This window comes from Danaus plexippus, assembly GCF_018135715.1.
Source record: "Danaus plexippus chromosome 18 unlocalized genomic scaffold, MEX_DaPlex mxdp_20, whole genome shotgun sequence".
NCBI classification, from domain to species: Eukaryota; Metazoa; Arthropoda; class Insecta; order Lepidoptera; family Nymphalidae; genus Danaus; species Danaus plexippus.
Window position 1 is genome coordinate 796520 of NW_026869853.1, and position 21031 is coordinate 817550.

A 21031-nucleotide genomic window follows, 5' to 3' on the forward strand; every position below is an offset into this window, starting at 1 on the left:
TGCTTATATGATACATCAGAAAAAATGTTCGTTAGGACGAGCACGGGTCTATAACACATACATAGTCCTATGTGACGCTCTGTGAAACCGTGTGTTATATTTGATAATGTCTTTTTGCTCGACGTCATAAATTAATACTGAAATATCATGCATCTCTCGTATGGTTAATTGGTCTTTAAAACAATGCTACATATAATAAAAATAATAAAATCGTCAAATAATATTTTTTTTAGTTATTTTTAAATTATAATGTATTTCGTATGTTTATCTCGATTAACATTCGCTTTCTTTTCTGCGACATAGTATTGTTGTTATTTAAAAAATACGTGCGTTTTTATAAACGCCGCGTTCGAAACGCTCGCCTGCGCCGCCGCACCCACGTAGCGAAGATCATTATCTAGTACGAGAAAGTTAGGAGGAACCCAGTTAGCCCCACCCCTCCCAGGGGCCTTAACTTGTTATAACCAGTTTAGAGCAGTTCGGCTTAGTTGAGCACCTGCGATACAAGAACAACTTACCTGACTTACGGTCTGTATATATACATTATGTACAAACGACTATTGTGTACAATCCTCGTACTTATGTCATTATTAATGTACAAACAATTTAATATGGGACATACATTGCTTAACTGTGACCAATATTCCGCCCGCAAGATGTTTCCATTTAAATGTTATATTTTATTGTTTGATATATATACTATTTATATTAACAACATGGGATTTATTATAACATACGTTTTTGTTGGATCAAATATTAATATATCAATAATGGATTCTTATATATTTCTTGGATGTTGTTGTTGTTGTCTTGTTATTAAAAATTTTCATGTTTTATACAAAAATATCACACCAGCCGTAAATAAAAGAGAGAAAATCATGTAGGAACTTACTTTAAAGATTTATAAAACATTTTTTGGAAAAGAGTAACAATCATATCACAAAATCAAAAATAAGGTTTAACATAACAAACACGAATTGTTATCTCGTTTAAAACAAACAACACAATACATAATTAATAAACATAAGAAGTTACAGCGCACGGAATTTACAAAATGGCGCGCAAAATGGTGGTTGCGTAAGATGGTTCGAAGTAAAAATAGCTAAGACTCCCCTCGCATTTCACACCAGGGGGCAACGAGGTCGCACGCACGCACGCACCCCATGTCATTCAACCTGGCTAAGCTATTTTCATTATTAATTCTAATTTTGTTGTTTTATAAGTTACCTTAGGTTATAACTCAGGCGTACCTACATTTCACAGCCATCGTAATACGGAGAGGCACTTCTCTATGATCGTGCAATAACTTACTTTCACATTATATTAAGTATGAAGTGCAGAAAAAAAATATTTATTGATATAGTTAAAGGTTTTATGTATAAATGACTATATATTTACATCGTTTTTTTTTTTTTGCTTTGTCTGTCAAAATGTTTATACAACAAGTAGGTATGTACTCGTACGGCAACCCAGGAAACTTTCCCCTCAGAACAATTCGACGCCGCCATCAATCAAAGCGAAACATAATATCTTTACTGGCCAGAACTTACTTTATATAACGGAAATAATAGACCATTAAAACTGTATATTGTAAGGTTAAACTTTATTAATCTGACGAACGATCCCTGATAGTCAAACTACGCACATAAAACCAACACGCACATAAAGTGTTTATCTAAACACGCCTTAGGCATACGACGGGATTCGTGTGGGGCAAGTCACAAGCGGGATATGTCACTAATGTACGTTGTCCCATAAATCGTCATTCTTCAGACAAATTTGTCGTATTTATTGACGTTTAATTTGACAATGTTATTGACATTCCTAATATGCCCACAAAAATTTCTAATATGTCTTAACATAATTACATATTTCGATTGAAAGGAAAACAGAACTGTATTGATTTTGATTGAACTTTACAGTTTAATAGGTTAAACATATGTTGCACGTCATTTGTTTTAGCGTTAATCCGAAATTGTAACAAAGATTGCTGACTGTAATTAACTTAAATCTGAACCACGTACGAGAATAATTTAAGGCACAATAAATTATTGTTTATAAACAAAAAAATGATCATAAAATTTTAAAAGAATTAATTAAATTTTTCTAAAATTAAAGTCGTGTAAAATCCACATAAAAACCGTGGCTTTTCTGTGAAGTCCCTTCGGTTTCTGCGAAGTCAGCATAACAAATCGCTATCGCTTGTAACTTGTAAATCAAGAAGTAATTTGCACGACGCGATAGTAAAGTACCGTTATGGTAATTACACTGTAGCTGGGCCGGTTAAGGCAGATTTTGAGTAGAGCCCTAAGGCGTTCAATTACTTGCTACAGCGTATGTTAAGTTAATAGTGAAGATCCCGTCTCAATTTACATTAACAATATATCCAATTACCTTACAATATGCAATAAAGGTTTATAAAATATGACGAGAATTTAGCAAGACCGTGTTCGAGAAACCTTAATTTATGTAAAGCTTATGGATTTTTTTATTTAATAACTATTATATACGTCCTAAATTCAATATAACCTCTTTTTTAAATTTAATCAATATTTATTTATCGGTATACCGCAAAATGTCAAATGAGCTCACAATATAGAAACACCCACACATATAACATTTAAACGCATTCTAATTTAGTCGTAGTGTGCGTAAGAATACTCTAAAAAGGTTTTATATAAACATTTTAAATTATTTTTATTTATCAACGATATCAAAGTAAAAATTACGTATTTCATCTTATACTTTTGTACTTATTGTAAATTATTAAAAAAAAAAATCCCAAACATTATTAATATTGTTTATATGTACATAATTTATTATATTTATGTTCGCTTTTTTAAAACTAAAAGGAGGTCGTGAATAAAGATTTGATACGATGTTTGGACATAATATAAGTTTATCAGGAATATTCTTGTTTAGAGTTTCGCCGAACGAGTTGTGACTAGGGAAAGACGATTTATTGGACGGAAATGTAACTAACACAGGGAGGTCCGAGGTGGCTCTCGCAGCGAACAGACAACTGCTTATGTAGAACTTGAGATATATATATTGCTGTTTTAGATTTATTTTACATGAGATTTAAATAATAATTAATCATGAGAGAGAGATTCCTTTTAAGACACTATACCTAAGTTAATTTGGCGCTAACAATCTTTATTTATAAATTTATTGACTTCAAATAGATATGTTTCTTAATTATTGTTATTTAAATAATATTATTCGCATGAAGCGATTATTTTCATTCTGAAAGATACGTTTGGGGTTTTTATGTGTAACAATTTAAATTCAATCGATACGTTACGGAGTTATATTTCTTAATTTTAAATTTTTTCTTTATTCAATGCTTAAATTAGTATATCTTTCGTTACTCTTTTTTTGATATTAAAACTTTTTTGTTACGCCGTTTCTTAAAAAATTATTGAATCATTATAAAATATGTTTCACAAATGTCACGTAATAATTTCATTTCAATTCACATATATTTTGTAAGCGCTTTTTAAATCATAGTTTCCTCCACACAGTGCTCAAGAATATTATTCGTCCAACAAATAAAAACGTTGACATTGGCATAATATTCCACGATTCCTCTACAAATGAAGCCATAGCATAAAAAAAAAAGTTAAATCATTGTTTTATTATACATAAATTGATGGTTTTTATTTATTTTATACATTCAGTTTTCTCATTAAATATATGTTAAACAATTTATATCATAATTTTATTGACCAAAACATCGTATTGGCTTCGTTTACGAATGTGGTGGTTTTCAAATTATATACAAGCCATTTAATCAATAAAACCTTTACAACTGTTGACCAAATTGCATAAAAAAACTATTCTAATTTAATTTCTTTATGTCAGACTTATCTTGAATCTGTACAAAAGGTGTACAAAGTAACGTACGATTCAAGTTAGTTCCCATAGCGTACCATCTCAGTGACTATCCCACGACACTAACTACGAAACTGAAATAGCCATAGGTCAAAGAGACCAAGAGTTCACATTTAGAACTGCCCGTCAGGGGATGCTGCAGCTTTGGACATACTTAAAATGCACACACCTTTGAACAGAACCAACTTAAATTGATTTGAATAACACTAAATCAAAGGAAATTATACCTTACACGATTACAATAAGAACTATTCTATCAAATAGAGTGACAACCTAAACTTGCCAGTTTACCCCTGAATCATAAAAAAACCGGTATCAACAAAGGAGATCCTCATTACCATAAACTCCTTGACCGGTATTCAAATTATCAATATTTATGAAATAGTCACCGGTAATTTCGTTTAATAAAAATCACTTAGTCGTCTCAGATATGTCGAAGTGAAGACATGGTTGAGTTTCACGAAACAGTACAATGAGAGCTGGTGAGTCCATTAATTTATTTATTTAATTAAATAAAGCTGTATACTGTAAACTCTAGGCCTTTAAGAGCTTAATTAATTAATAATTGACGCGTCGCAATTACTAAGAACCTAAATTATAATGCATAGTATTCTTTGTTTACAAATAATACTAAGAAATAATACAATAACTCTTACGTTAATGTTCTGTTCACAAAGAAATACATTTTTAGGATAATATTTTAAAATTCACAGGTCGATTTGTGGATTAAAAAAAAAATAGTGTATTTAATAAACGAGTCGTATAGTATCAAATTCAACTCAAACATCATAAAGTGTGGTGTGGTTTAAATAAAGGTAAAGCCTTTTGTTTGATATAAAATAAGTATGGTTTAGATTTGTGACAGAAAATAATAATAATTGTGTACAAAAAATTTAAAATTAAATGTGTTTAATAAAATATTACTTTTTTAAGTAGTTTCAAATGATTACTTTAAAACGTGTTTTTAACTCCTAATTCTTTTTTTTTATCTCAACCATTTTACATCTTGATTAGTATAAATAAGAATTCTTGCTCTTAATAATCGTCTCTTAATTTGGCGTAGCACCGTAGTACCGTAGCACCGTAGCGTCGTAGCTCATTCCTACAATCAATCATATGTACATTGTACATTATATCAATAAAATATAAAATTATTATTTACCACAAAATTATGTAAAATAAATAAAATATTATGATAAAAAAAATTAACCACTACATATACGACTGATTATACTACATGCTAGTGATGTATTTATATAAGCAGGAAAGTACTACAATTGTATTTGTATATATATATATATATAAAATTAATGAACTATTACAATATATAAAGTGTGTATGAATGAAGGTTGTATGTGAAACTATCAATAAATCGATAATGTAGCTGGGCAGCCGGCTCATCAGTAATTTACAATTTTATGGCCTGTGGCTCGGGTCCGCACTCCATTAGACCCTGTAGGGTGACTACAAAACTTACTAAGCTCTTATATATTATTTGTTACATATTCATATAATTATTATTATATTAATACATTAAAAAAAATTGAGACAAAATTTACGTAGAAATTTCGAAATTTTCGTAATTGGTGCAAATATAGAAACCAACGCCCGAACATAATCATAATTTTGATAATCTATATTTTACTATAATTATTTCTCGTTTAATAGTCTACATATATAATTAAAAAAAAATACGTCCATGAAACGCGGTTTAAAATAATTCCGTTAACATTTGCATTAAGCTATGAATAAAATAATTATTATCATGCAATACAGTGGTAACTCAAAACCGAAATTCATTTGTTTTGCTAACGTTACCTCCCTACAAGAAACGCGCAAAGGAGGATGGAGAAAAGACGGGGAGGGGATCTTTAAGATACGTTGCTATGGCAACCCTTACTTTCGACCCATACTATTACGTATATATTTTTAAGCCGAGACTACATGATGCTATATATATTATATTAAATATATACCAAATCATCACAAGTGGGTTACCAACTTAAATCCATGTACGTAAATATTCGTATTAAGTATTATTTTTGAGAACAATTTCATCAATACCTTAAAATAAAACATCATAAAATTATTATATAATACAAATAAAAATATATATATTAAGAAAAAACAAAACTAATAAGCTAGTAGTAACATTTGTCGTATCAAAATTAAAATTTGGTATATAATATACATATATAAATATTTATTTGTATATACAAACGGCGTCATGTGACCTCTGTGTAACAAGTGTCACACACACAGAGACAATTGAACGCGGTACTAAGAGAATTCAACCCAACCCCGAAGTTGCTGTTATTAAGCAAATGCTTTGTAAACATTTTGGGCACACCTTTAGTTTGAATAGCCGGTCATAAGTTTTCAGCTTGGATTTGTATATATTTACACGCTACCCGGCTTTATTTAATCACATATTCCACCTTATAATCACGAAAATAGGTTTTTTTATGAAGTATAACATAAGAAGTATAGTTTCATGTTTTTACGACTTATACAGGAATTATTCCTAGAAGATTTTGTTTACAAGTCGGAGAGAATTAAGAAGAATACGTCCATAAAATTCCGTATATATATTTATTGTTATCAAATACATATAAATGGAAAATGTTATAAATATTATAAGGATCGAAGGATGACAAAATTTTCAGTTCCATTATTGTTATGCATTATAAAAAGGAAAGCCATTAAAAATATTTGACAAATAATGAAGTGAAGTGAGTGCGGCTATGCGGCTAAAAGTTCGCGACAAATTGCTTAGCCGCTAACGACTTCGGCTAACTGCCTTAGCTGTAGCTGGCTATTTATAAACTTGCCTTTAATTTAAGCTTTCAGATAACTTATAGGAGAGATAACAAGAAAATTTAATAAATAACACCACTGTATATTATAAAGTTTAGGTAAGGGCATATATTATAAGCCGTACTGATAAATTTCTATTTATCATCTTAAACAAAGGCAACATATATTATATACTTCAAGAAGACTTACTTGGCTTAGTTTCCATACATTTAATTACAATCTAAGCATCCTGTATATAGACGAGTTACAAAAACAAGGCCTGAGTCATATAATATAATATATTCAGATCACAACATAGAACCTTGTTTCAGTAATATAGTAAGCCAAACTAAAATTAGTCGTACATTACTATACCTCCCCTTTAATAAGTTTCTCATCGACCGAGCTTAAGGCTCCTTAATACACCCCCCCGGTCCCCTTCCCCACACCCCCCCTTGACCCCCGAAGACATATTTCATCGACTCCTCCTTAACTACCGCCTGCCCAACTTCCAGTAATATTTCAGATATAAATAATATACAAGATACGTGATACCGTAACTACCGTTTCGTAAAATGCCGCCTAATAATTTGACTATTTGGCAATAAAATGGCACTTTTATGGCTTACATTGGCTGTTTGGTATCCGTTATCTGGACTCCGTGGAGGTTTTATATTTCTTAGTGTGATGATGAATGCTTAGAATTCAGTCTCCTTTGTTTGAATTTAATCTCAATATATATATATATTTTTTGTAGAAGAGTTTATAATATTATTAACGTATATATTTCATCATTGGTTTCATAACAATTGTTGTCACTTTCTAAACGACGGACTGACAGTTAATTCAAAGTGTCATCTTTCACAGTCTTTTGCTTACATAAACCAGATAGTATTTAACAAAAAAAAATAAGAATAAAGATTATATATAGAGGGTATAGAAACGATTGCTTGGTTATATATAATTAAAAAAATAAGTATTCCTCAAATATAACAGATTGACGTTGATAATCGAAGGGGGCGGAAAGAAGGCGGTCAAAAAGTCCCCGGTTTTGAGAAGCGGACAAAGGGGGAATAATAAGAGCGGGGGGTTAAGACCTGTATTGTTAGGAAAGATAACAATAGTCCTATTGTTATATAATATTCATAACAATATATTTATATACAGCGAAAATCGTAACTAAACATCAGATATCAATTGTATAATTTCGTCATATTTTTTTATATTGATTACATAGTCATATAACATCCGAAGCGATAGTTATGGCTTGTGTTATATCTTCATAATGTGGAGGCCTCTTGTCGAAATTTGATGCGAAACGATTTTCATAAATTACAGCCATCAGAAACGTCGAGGTCATGAACGTTATCAACGAATTGTTTACATCATTCCAAATAATTATCTGGTTATATAATTGTTAATTTTTATTTTTGTATTCTTTCCTATATCAAGTCTATTCTGAATGTAATATTTTCTCACGCAGTTAGAAAACGTATACTAAAAGCATTGGCAGTATGTCACAAGTTCACCGCTAGGTGTGTAAATAAAAATTAATAAGTAAGCGTGTTTTAAAACTGTTGGCTTGACTGATTATATTTCGTTAATTTTATCATATGTGAAATTCTTTATACTTATATTTATTTAAATAAAACTTATATTTTCGGATATAATAGTTGTATATACGAAAATTACTAGTTTTGCTTAAACGAATACTCGCGAAAGTCTTAGAAATCATTACTTATATATATTTTTTATTTGGATACAATTTTCTGAGTTCAGCTTCGCCAATTGCTCATATTTATAATGGATTAATGAGTAACACAATGGTCACAAAAATACAATTAATATTATGTTATGTAAGTGAGGAATATACTGTAGAGGAATATATTGTAGCAAACCAAAGTTTAGGGATGAGTTGATATTGATACAAAGCCATGCAAGTTTTAATGAAAACGCCCCTCGTGTTTTACATACAATGTCTGTAGTTTCTTCATATTAACATCAATAACATCATTGATATGTTATCCATTAACATGATAACTAAACAGGTATGGAATGCTGAGAACAAATTTTATTCATATATTAATCTTGATAGGAAAACAAAAAAAAAGTATCTCTACGTTTAAATTTCCATTCTTTCCCGTAACATAAATATAATCACCTGTATTTCTTTTCAATGTGACCATTTGTATTTGTTTTCGATGTAATTTAAATGTGTCCACAGTTGGTAAGTTTGTAACAATTTTAGTTTAGAATCAGAGCCGTTTTAGAAGCAAGCACCATAAAAACCTTCACCCTATTCAAGGGAGGGGTTTACGCGCGAGAGATTCCAAGGGATACACTCAAGAAATTAGGTCAGCTCCTTTCAGTTCTACTTGCTAAAGAATATTGGTTCTATTGATTATCTGAGACATCAATAGTTTTCATAACTATTACTACAAATCATAAACATAAAATTAAGAAAACAAAACCTTCTACAAAGCTGTACAGACAGTTCAATTTTGAGTTATCGTTCACTTACCGCAGTCATTTCTTTTGTTTACCAAAAATAAAACAAAGCAATGTTTCTTATTAAAAAAGAATCTCGGAATCTAACCCTTACGTGTACATAAATTTATGTCATAACAAAATCGATGTACGTAATAATCTCAATCAATCTAGTAAAAGATATTAAAAATTATGTTTTATATTAAATATACAAATCAAACTATAGATTAAATACTGCGCAACCTTAAAAAGATTTCATATATCGTATATCAATGATAAGATAAAATGACCTTGGATATGTAATGATAAAATGATTACGGAATCCAAACAGGAAAATTGATTCGGAAACTATATCTAACAGTGATGAGTAAAACTCAAAGGCTTTTTGTGATATTATATAAGTAATTTTAATTTAACATTATGTGATAGTCATTTGTTAATTCTTGTGCTATAACATACTGAAGTTTAATAGTATAGAAGTATGGTATCAAACATGGCCGCGGGGGTCTATTATGTTCTTGTTGAATCTCCCCTATATTACTTTCAAACTTCCTCCGTTAGCGCTTTGTCCATTAAGACCATTTATGTACGTCTTAATGCATATATCTTATATATACATGTGTCTTGAACGTCGGTTAAATACTTAGACAATAGCTAAACGACGCTTTCCTCTTGTATACATTTTACTTTTATTAATATTCTTCATTTAGAGATTACAAGTAGCGATTACGTGAGCTTCAGTACACAGCAAACTTCGTTAGAACAAATAATATCTCAACGTTTCGTAACGTGTTAAAATTGTAAGGTATTTCTTTGTTGGCATGTCTCTTGTGAAAGGCTTAATCAACCTTAAATTGAGAACATTTTAGAGCACTTCAATTTAAGGTTATAAAGAGACACCTCATCAGCAACTGAGAAGGACACAACGGACAAAGAGCGGTGCGAAATTTAAATCCGACCCGCAGCTGTAGTTCGGACCTTAGCAACAAACAAATAACCCTCCCAGGCTGCCCGGGGACTAAACACACCCGCCTTGCGACCGCATCTTACAGCCCCAATCCTACTTCCTTTCCATTACACAGCCAGCGCTGACTAAACATAATCGTCGAACTTCCTTACGACTCAACCCTTCCGGCGAATTGCTCCAGCGGCGTTATCTCAAAAACGAACTCTGCGTCTACCACACACAGTTCACTTCACCGTGTGCCATTATAACACAATCATGAGACGAGAATGTTTCGAATTACATCTTATTAGCGATGAGTAAAGTTGAGATTCAGTTGTTTGTGCTGAATTTTCCAATTTTCCTAGAGCTGCCGCCGGAGCGAGCGAGTTAAGAACGCGCCGTACAAGTTGCGATGTTAGCCACGAATGTTTGAATAGTTTTCGTTGTCAGAACTTGTTTGGTTGAACTGCGGGTTCTTACACAAAGACGGGGGTGGGTATGATAAATGTCGGTATATTAATACACGGGTCGGTGATATACTATAGTTTTATGATCTTAGTTGGGTCGCAATATAAATCTGCTTTTCCGACCGAAAGCCCTTCAATGTTGAAGTGTTTTTAGTCACGCCTCACGTTTACTGAAACTAAAACTGTCCTAGGTCGTTTAATTTAGAAATTGGACGTCATTTTATTAATTATATGTTATTTAACATTACCTAATTCTTTAGTTGTGATTTAAAATAGATTCTCTATTTGATCACTTATAGACTAAATCTTGTTACACACAGTATGTTTTATGTTTATACCGATGGAACCATATTTTGGCCTTATATTCCATTTTTCTAAACTCTACATTTGAATGAACATCTCGACAAAAGTTAAAACCGTACAGATCTCGAGTCGTTTGGCACGCCTTATCTTTTATAGCGCCAAAACAATAATCATAAAGCTAACATGATTTTATTACACCTCGCCTTCATCTGAGGGAATCGTATACAGCCATATCATATAGACAACCAGCGGTTATAAACATTTGGCAACCTTTATATAAAACTTATCTGCTTCACACGAATTCATCTTCACTATATAAAACGAAGTAGTAAATCTTGAGTTTAAAATAACTAAATATTATTAATAAGAGATACGTATTAAAAACGTAGACATTTTAAAAATTATTATTATTAAAAGGTTTGTCATAACTGACATTGATCTATTGAGGACTGGGATAGATTTAAGTTACACTCAACAATGCAATCGAAATTACTCTAAAATTTACATTCCTGTTAGATCAAATACTTAATGATACTGTGACCAATCACTTAACTGTGGAGTAATTCACTTTTAAACAGTACCCCTACTACGATTTTGCATCGTACCATTGAATAGATAAATGATCGAAAAAAACTGTGTTCGTTTGGACGATTTAAGATAGTGGTGAGGGCGAAAATTCGTCTTAAAAAATAACAACTAATTATGGTATTTTCTTCTTATTTTAGAACATGATTCAAATTAATTCTCCAAAAAAATATAATTATGTAAACAAAAATTTATCTATATTTATACGGAAGAAATATTCGACATTGACATAAAAAATATATATTTCTTATAAAAAGTATTAGTTATAAGTAAATTATGACAATAATAAAGAGAGATATAAAAAAAAATATAAATGAATGATAACAATTTTAAAATTATAAATTATTTAGAATTCACGCGTTATATATAATGTTTTTTAAAGTATGAGTTTCTTTCGTTAATTTTACATAAATTTTTTATTTCAATAATATCATATTATGATTTATCAGACCTTACCACATCGTATCATATCATATCATCAACCCTTTCCATACAATTGCCCTGTAGTTTTGACCCAGCGGTCAAATACTAACCCTATGACCCACACGGTCACTTTTTGTATTGCGTCACTTCTCACGGGGAAACTTAGATTTATTACTGTACAATTGAATTAGATTTGAAATAATCAGAAATTTCATAATATGAGTGCTGGTTCAACAATAAAATTCACTAATAGATTTGAAGCTCACATCGGATTTGTTACTCAAATGTGTCAAAAATTTTAAGGAACATTTTTTAGTAACTCGTTAAATACGTACAAAACAAAGGGTTTTGTATTTCACAGTAATAAGTTCAAGTAACGGATGAATGTATGTACCTATATACGTGTTACATCGCAAAAACTACAAAAATACAGTTACGTTTATAGCCAAATTAACAATATCATAATATAAGGAAGCATAAATCATAATAGTGTTATAAACTTAGTTAGCATAAAAACACGAGTGAAGTCGCGGTTAAACTCTAGCTATGAATACATAATATAACATGAATTCCCTATTTATAATTTTATTCGTCATGAACTGGCGCCGTCACTGTTGTGACGCAAATCCACAACTTTGAGACACAACGTACATCGATAAATCAAACGGTGAACATAGTTCTCAAATAATTATTATAGAAGCCAATTTTTTACAAACGTCGCTTACATCATAATAATTTTATAATGAAACAATATAATATAATCAAGATTTGAAGGAATTATCAAATAATATGTACAAATGCTTCGTACATCTAGTTTGCTTGTTTTACAAATCAAAAAACCTATTTTATATAGAGCAAAACACTTTGGTCTCATCAACGTAAAGGTATATTTTGTTGTAAGGTCCACTAAGACCTAAAGTAAGAACAGTAACCGCAAACATATTACTTAAACTTAAAATTTCAAACGTCTGTGAATTAAACTTAACCGTTAAACATCTCCGGTACATGGCCAGTGACCCGGGGTCAAAGAAACCCCACAAAGCTGTGCTCTCACGGAGAATCTCAGCATCCTTTTAGGGTTAAAATCTGAATATCAGGTTTTAAACCTGCTCTTGAATAAGATTAATTCTATTATTGTAACAGCTTTTGAAGAAAGCGTGGGAAATAAAATTTTTATATCATTATGTTAAACTATTTAAAATTTTCTTTACATTTGTTTCTTATATTTTATAAAACGGTATTTTTTTAGTTGAAAAATATTAAAAAAAAATATATTAGTTTGTATTTATATACTTTATTATATAATATTATGTACTTTACATGTATTATATATATACTCGGTAAGACAGGGGCGGGTATAACGAATGTCGCGGGGGTGGGTGAAGACAACTCAGCGAAGACGTGCCAATAAATACAAAGAGCTGTTATTAAGCTATTATATTAATAAAAAAAAGAAATTAAATAAAGTAAATATATGTTTTTACAATTCTAATAATCCTAGAAAGTTATTCATAGTCTTGTTTTTTTTATTTTCAGATAACTATCTCAAACAAAAATGAAAGAAATCCAACCCCAGATTTGGCGCTTACCTTCCAAAAAAAATAATTCAAAAAGTAACAATAGTCAAGAAAATAATCAGTGGAAATAATCCAGAAGTTTTATATTCACATCTAAAAGTAAGTATCTCAATATATTTTTATGAAAATCATTATTATACACACATTTTGTTAAAATCAGATTTTTGTACAGATTCCGAGAAACTAATCAAACGTTTTGATGGTAAACGTAAAAAGAGCTTGGGGTACGTTTCGAAAATTTTAAATCAATGTCTCACAGTAACGTTATAACCAATACTATTACAATCAAGATATTCCTGTTCTCTGAATACTCAAAAATACCTTCTAAAAAACTATAAAAAATAATATGAACAATTTAATTAAGATAATCCAAGATTGATTAATAATTTTTCAAACTGTACTAATACTAAAAAGGTGATATAAAATATGATATATATATATATATATATATATATATATATTAAAACTCTGTGTGATTCCCGTACGGTCCGCAGGCCAGCCGGGTAGTCGGGCGACTTTCGTGAGGGTGAAAGCAGTTTGAAAGTCGGGTCGGTATTGATCGAGTGTCTTACCCCGCACCCACACGACTCCCGTCTTCAACAGAAGATCGTTTTAGGGTTTCGGGATTTCGTATAACGTGTTTACATTATATTATAATGTAAAGATCATATTTTAGACGTAAAATTAATAGGAAAACCTATGAAATGTAGAATAGATTTGTTTTTTTGTTATAAATAAAGCTAAATAATTTAATAAGTATACATATAAAACACTCATTATTTTTTTATACTATATTTAAAGATGATAAACATATTAGGGTTAAAACATATTAATATCTAAAATAAATTTAATTTCATTGTTTAATTCATATTATACTAATATAATATATATCATCGGGTAAATATATTCAGAATAGTATTGAAAGTTGTGGACGATCCTTTCCAGTGACACCTGAGGATGGCTCGAATTGAGTGCTCGGAGACCAACGACTTATTCTATACTATACAGATATATTAACAAGTTAGCATAGACGAGTTTATATGTATTGTAAAATTTTAATTAAGGCATGTTCTATTGATTTATATAGTACCTAATTTATACAGTAAAGCTACTCTGCTAAGTATTTGGGCTTGTTAACCTCGTATAAATCAGTCAAATGTCGTTATATTGGTAACATTTGATATATGTATTATGTAACAGAAAGTAAATATCGTAGCCTATATAATATAACAAGCGGGTATATTGATATAAAACAGTAATAACTCCGTGTACAATAGCCCCGTAACCGAACACTTGTCCGTTCTCGTCTTACTCCGTTTGATTAATGAGTGTGCTCACTAATCACCACTCGATAAGACATTAATACTTACGTAAAATTTTAGACGAAACATTTAATATTCATTCTGAATGTCAAATGTCAAATATATTTATTGTATAAGTTTCGATGACATTGACATATCGGACATTGAAGAGGTTTTTTTTTAATAACGTTTCGTATCCGTTACGTAATAAACTTATAAACTATTATATATATATATATATATATATATATATATATATTTTTTTTTTTTTTTTTGGAAAATATACATATCATTCTTTCAATCACATATCATATATATACGTATTTAAAAAAACGGTCGTTTAAGTGTGGGGATACAAACGACTACAATATTTTTTTTTAACTTACTACAGACCCAAAGAATGCAAAGGATGCAGTAATTCGGCTTCATAATCGCTATTAGGAATGCAAAGTTGTATTTGCATATTGAATCCCAAATGAAATAGAAACGGGTAGTATAAAACTCATACAAACGCCTAATTGAACAGCGCACAACAAACTAATTTCCTTAAAACGGTTTTCGTATTTCCCGGCATCCAATCGTCGAAAGGTTCCATTTCACGCCGTCCGGCATAATTAATGGACGTCCTACAAAGTGGGCATTAAGAACTGGTGGGGAGCAGATCGATAGCTACACTTTGGCTCCTTGCGGGGGACAGTCCGGGATTCTGAGGGGTTTCTTCTTTCGTTCCTTGCCACCCACCGACCATTTACTAGAGAACTCTGCGAGAACATACCCAGTTTGAAGTAACCGTCGTTTACACGGCGGGCGCGCGGGTGGGGAGATCGTTTAACACCGGTCGTGTTTATATCTTCTTCCATTCCTTGGGGTGGGTAGGGGGAGGCTTGTATGTGTGCGTTCTCAACTTTAAGATTGTTAGTGGGGTCGCAATCAGAACTAGCTAGTGGTTTTCATTAGAGATGGTTATCGCTGTACGTGTTTTGTTTGACGAAAACGCTCGTTTGTTTGTTGTGTTCTCTTTGTTAAATCCGCTGTTACTGAAGTAATAAGAACAAACTACCTTTATGATAGTTAGCCAGGTTTAAATGTGGGCTATCGATGTACCGCCACATCACTTGCATCACACGAAATTATTCGTAGATTATCATGGTAACAAAAATGTATAGATGGCTATAATATATGCAAAGATATACATATATTGTAATCCTTAGTTAAACAAAATATAAACTAAATTAGTATTCAACGTGTGTACGAACTCTTCTTTAATTCTCAGACCATAAACGCGTTGGGGCGCGACGGAGATATAATTGTGAATACGGACAGACATCAACCTTACATATATAAAATATATAGTTGTTGAACGAATTAACGTTTTGTTCTGTATAAAGTCTTTATATTACTTTTGACAAATCATGTTATTTACATTATTTCAAATCGTGAAATAGCTTTATACCCATCATTCATAAATAATAGAAATAAACGTATAAATTTCATCTTAATAATGTTGCCTAAGCAATAACAGCTTCAAATTCAAAATCCATTTCTAAATCTCAGAACACTATAGATAGCATACGAAATTTATAAGGAGAAATTTGTGTGCATAGAGTTTTGAATGTCCTATAATAATGAAATTTAAAAATTAATATGCCACATATATATATACATCTTATAATAAGCAAAATTCTAGTTCCACGATGGCGTAGCGCGTGCATCAGATTATATTTGTATTTAGCTTACGCTAAGTCTAGTCTCCGCTAAGCTCTAAATTGTGTACGTATCCACGTACATAATTATGAAATCCAAGATTATTTACAAAATATGCACTAGCTGCTTCCCGTATTTTCTCTCGTCCTCGTAAATTGTGACTTAATGATACGACTCAGTAAAGTTAATAAGTAAATTTATCACTACTATTATGTAAATTACATTTAAAATTACGTTCAAAAGTATTAGAAACCATTTTGTCTTGTCATTGTCAAAATCAAAGAACAGTGTTACCATATCTTTTCAGTACTCAACTGCATTTGAAATAAAGAAAAATACGCTCGTAAGTAAAACTCCAGAGAAAATAATTTTAACGCGATCTAGGGTTACCCGTTAGAAAAAATTCTAAAGTTTAAGAAGTAATCAAATGTAAACATTATTTAAATAAAGAATTTTAATGAAATATCTAACAATAAATTTACGTTTTAATAGGCAAATTAACCAAAAATTAGGCAATTTTTTATCTCGTAGTTTTTAATGACATCGTTTCATAAAATATACTTTTCGCATAAAATTGCAGGTTATAAGGAACTTAAAAAAAAAGAATGAATCTTGAAATAATATTGAGATTTAATAAAGACAGTGAAATTGAAAGCCGTCAGCCCTATTTCCATTTTGTTGGTAGAATGCTAAAGCGGCGGAAAGTGATTTGCATAAAATTGTCTTCTTGTAAGGACTCCATTCCGTTTTGCGTCTAACTTTTTTTATGCCGTCTGCCTTTACGCTTTTAAGGAATTATGTAAATTATTCACTTTCTTTTTGATAGGAATTAATTTTCCATGTGAATCGTGAATGTCATTCATATACTTTTATTTCAGGTATAATATTCGCATGGCGAGAGGACCAATCGGTTGGAATCCAGAGCAATAAAGGTCCACTAATAAAGAAATTCCGTCGCCAACATTACACAGAGATCTCCAAGTCCCGCGATATAGTGAACGAGAGAGCTGAATACAAAACTAGCCCACCCCAACCCTCTTGTGCCCTTCCTTAATGTAACAAAGACACCCCTCTTACGGTTCGATGTGTTTGTTTTCTGTGTATGTGTGTGTTTAGTTCTGTATTATGTTTGATATTTCGGGCCTTCATCAATATTCTCATGGACTACATATCATAGATTTTGGGAAAATCATATCTATGATTTATTCTACTTTACAATAACTCACACTTACTTATAACACTGTCACGGTTTATTTTATTCAGTTTCTAATGTGTTATATTAAGATAAAAATATATGTACAAAAGACCTGAACTTAACGAATATGTATAACAGAAAATATTAAGCAATGAAAAACTTATAAGATTAACTTCCAATAAGAATATTAATCGAAAAACAAGTGACAAAGGATTGTACAAAAAAATGGCGGCCGCGTTAGCTGTTCTATAGCACTAATGGTAACTGAAATTTGATTTGTTATTTTAGTATATATTTTTTTTATATTTTATGAGTGATAGACGAAATTTAATATTACAAGGTAAACTGTTTTCCGAATGTAGCAAAATAACTTTTGCCTGATTTGATGTAATATTTGAACATAGTTCACCGTATTTACACAAAATTAATAAAATTAAAAACGACAATAAAATGGTAAAGTGTTAAATTATAATAACATTTTTAACGTTAGAAAAAAAATCGTGTTAAAAATTTAATGAAAACAAAAAATTTGATTACTTCTTAAGTTCAAAGCTTTTATTATTAACCTGTGATCGAAGGAAATTAATTGTGTTAAAATATTATAAAATAAGTTACATTTTAACAAGTAATGACTTTATGTATGAACTAATGTTTTCAGAGCTTTTGAGTACTCCATAGACCAATTGTTTTGTAATTAATCGAGATACAAATTCGTAGGACATAGATTCTGTTGAATGAGAAAACGTCGTATTTTTTTTGTAAATTAGCAATTATCTAAATAAAAAAAAGTCACCGGCAATTCAAAGAACCGATCCAAAACACACCGATACTAGCGTATGAATGAAAAATTAACTTGAACCCTTTTAACACGGCCGTCATTAGCATAATGACGCCGGACGTCGGAAGAAATGGACATAAATCAGGTGGCCCTTCGCTGAAATTTTGGCAAAATTTTATAAACATACACAATGCATTTTTTTTTTTTGTTATTAAACAGAATTCAAATCGGACCGTAGCGCCGTAAAGCCACGCTCCGGCTATTACGTTGTACTCTTGAACTTTCATATATATATACATATAAGTTATTTATTTATATAATACAACCTCTTTTTCATATCAACGGAACGTATGTATTGTGACACTCGCTGATGAGATAAAGAAAATTCAAAAAAAAATTCATAATAAAATAATGATTGAATTTAATAATCGAACGTCAATAACTATCCTAAATTCTTCTAAATAAACTTAACTACACTAAAGGTTCACTAAGCGAAAATTAACCTTAATATGGATCGGTAACCGCATTAGTGTTTAGCAGGTCATGGCTGCACAGATAATGCCTAATATAGTGCAAAAATAAAACACAATAGCTATAAAGTCTTTCCTGTTGAATATAGAACCTTATTACGTAGGGTTAAAGATATTAGAAAGTTCACGAATTGTATAAAATACGGTCAATGTATTTAGGCCAGGTCCGTTCAGTAAATTTCTTTAGAACGCTCCGGTGGCACGAAAAATTGCGTTTTTCAAAGGAGTGCTGACTAGTAAGTGGAAGATCGGTCGCTGTTATAGATTTAAGGTAGTTACATTAATGTATCCCAAAATAGTTGAAGAGGCAAAAAAAATTAAATTAAATTAATGAAAACTATTTACAGTAGAAGTTTAAATAAAATAACTCCAAAACCTATCTTAGACTAATTCTCATATGAATGAAAATAAAACTTTTATGAGCTAAAAGCTTATTTTGCCAATTTTAATTTTAATTTTTTTATTTATGATAAATAGATATCATTAAGCAATTGAATTCCAAATTCACATTTTACGCATTAAATACTTTCCGTCTAACCTAAATTATCAAGTTTTTAGTTCTTTCAATTTATACCACAAAAAAAAGTAAAGTATTGCCATCTGTCGTTGGGTAGAAGAAGTTTTAGTTTCTCTTCTGTCTGTGCGAGGTCGCTTTTGAGATTTTAGTACCTATATTTACATCCGGCGGCGCCACAGTCTAAAATTTTTTGTGGTGGCATCTAGCGTAGAGTAGTAAGAATAAAATTTTATGACTACATTTTTTTTTTTAACTGTGTTATTTATAAAAATAAATATCAACCACGATTAAGCAATAAAGAACTAAGAAAATATTAATAGTTATGATAATTTATTCTGTCAAAAATTGTTTCTGGAACTAATCTATTGTTTTACTCATTTAACATATAAAAGTTTGGAATGTTTGTAATAAAAGGATACCGTTACTATTTATAAAAAGAATTATACTCTCACGGCTTAAATTTCACTAAAATATATAAGTAAAGAAAAAAATAAAAAACATAAACTGTGGATAAACGGAGCCCTAAAATGTTTAAAAATCCTTAAATATGTAAAGTGATCTCGTTTCCATTAGAATGTCCAACATACATCTGCTCGACCGGTCCGAGCCCCAACTATGGCCAGAAACAAATACAATACATCCATAGACTATTAAAATTATAAAATTCATAATCAAAATAAACCTACTAAATATTCCTAAACTTGTTAAAATAAACATTATTAATACTTTTTTTAGTAGAAAAATATTGCAGCATATATATAAGAAAATAATTTAAACCAAAACAAAATCATACTATTAGTTGCATCATAACAACAGGCTCGATAATACTAATAACGAAGAGCTAATCTACAAACATATATAAAAAAACTATTACATTGATAGTGAAAAATATTACCAGTCTCATATTATTGAAATCATAATGAATGTGGCAAACGAAATTTTTATTTTAAACCATGTCAAAGAGAAAAAGATAAAACAACATTAACAAATTTGATTCACATAATATCCGTAAGAAATGTATAAAATAATTCAAAAAATATAAAAGGCTCTCATACAAATACTTTATGTTCATATAAACATTTCAATATCTTTATATAAAATCATCTCAGATTCACTCGTAATACAGGAATAAACATCTGACCGCTAGAGGTGCTTTGTTTCAGAGCTCACATCACTAATAAAAAGTCACAATCGCTTGGTAACTTTTTCCTTTAGTCGGAAACAATAACATCTCAATAAAAGCGTTATAACTTTTATATAAAAGATAAATATTATCTTTTAACACTTCATCGTAAACAATTATTTTGCGGTTTCCATAAAAACGACACAAAAGTGACAGAATAAAGTAAAAAGTGTATCTGAGTACAGTCGCGATAAAAATTTAATTCGTTAAATATATTTTGATTTACGAAAATGATTCATATAGCGTGTTTGCTTTCAATGATCTTGTGTTCGGGAAATAAACAATAGAACCAGAATTAAATGGACTTTCATTTGACTAAATAATAATATTATATTTCAGCTGAAA

The 21031-nt window shown here is 30.5% G+C and overlaps 1 long non-coding RNA gene across 1 annotated transcript; it reads left to right on the forward strand.

Moving 5' to 3' along the window:
- Positions 1–4322: 4322 nt before the first annotated feature.
- Positions 4323–18416, forward strand: LOC133320343 (uncharacterized). Its single transcript, XR_009753732.1, has 3 exons — positions 4323–4376; positions 13438–13577; positions 17362–18416. It is a non-coding gene; the product is annotated as an uncharacterized LOC133320343 (long non-coding RNA).
- Positions 18417–21031: the final 2615 nt, after the last annotated feature.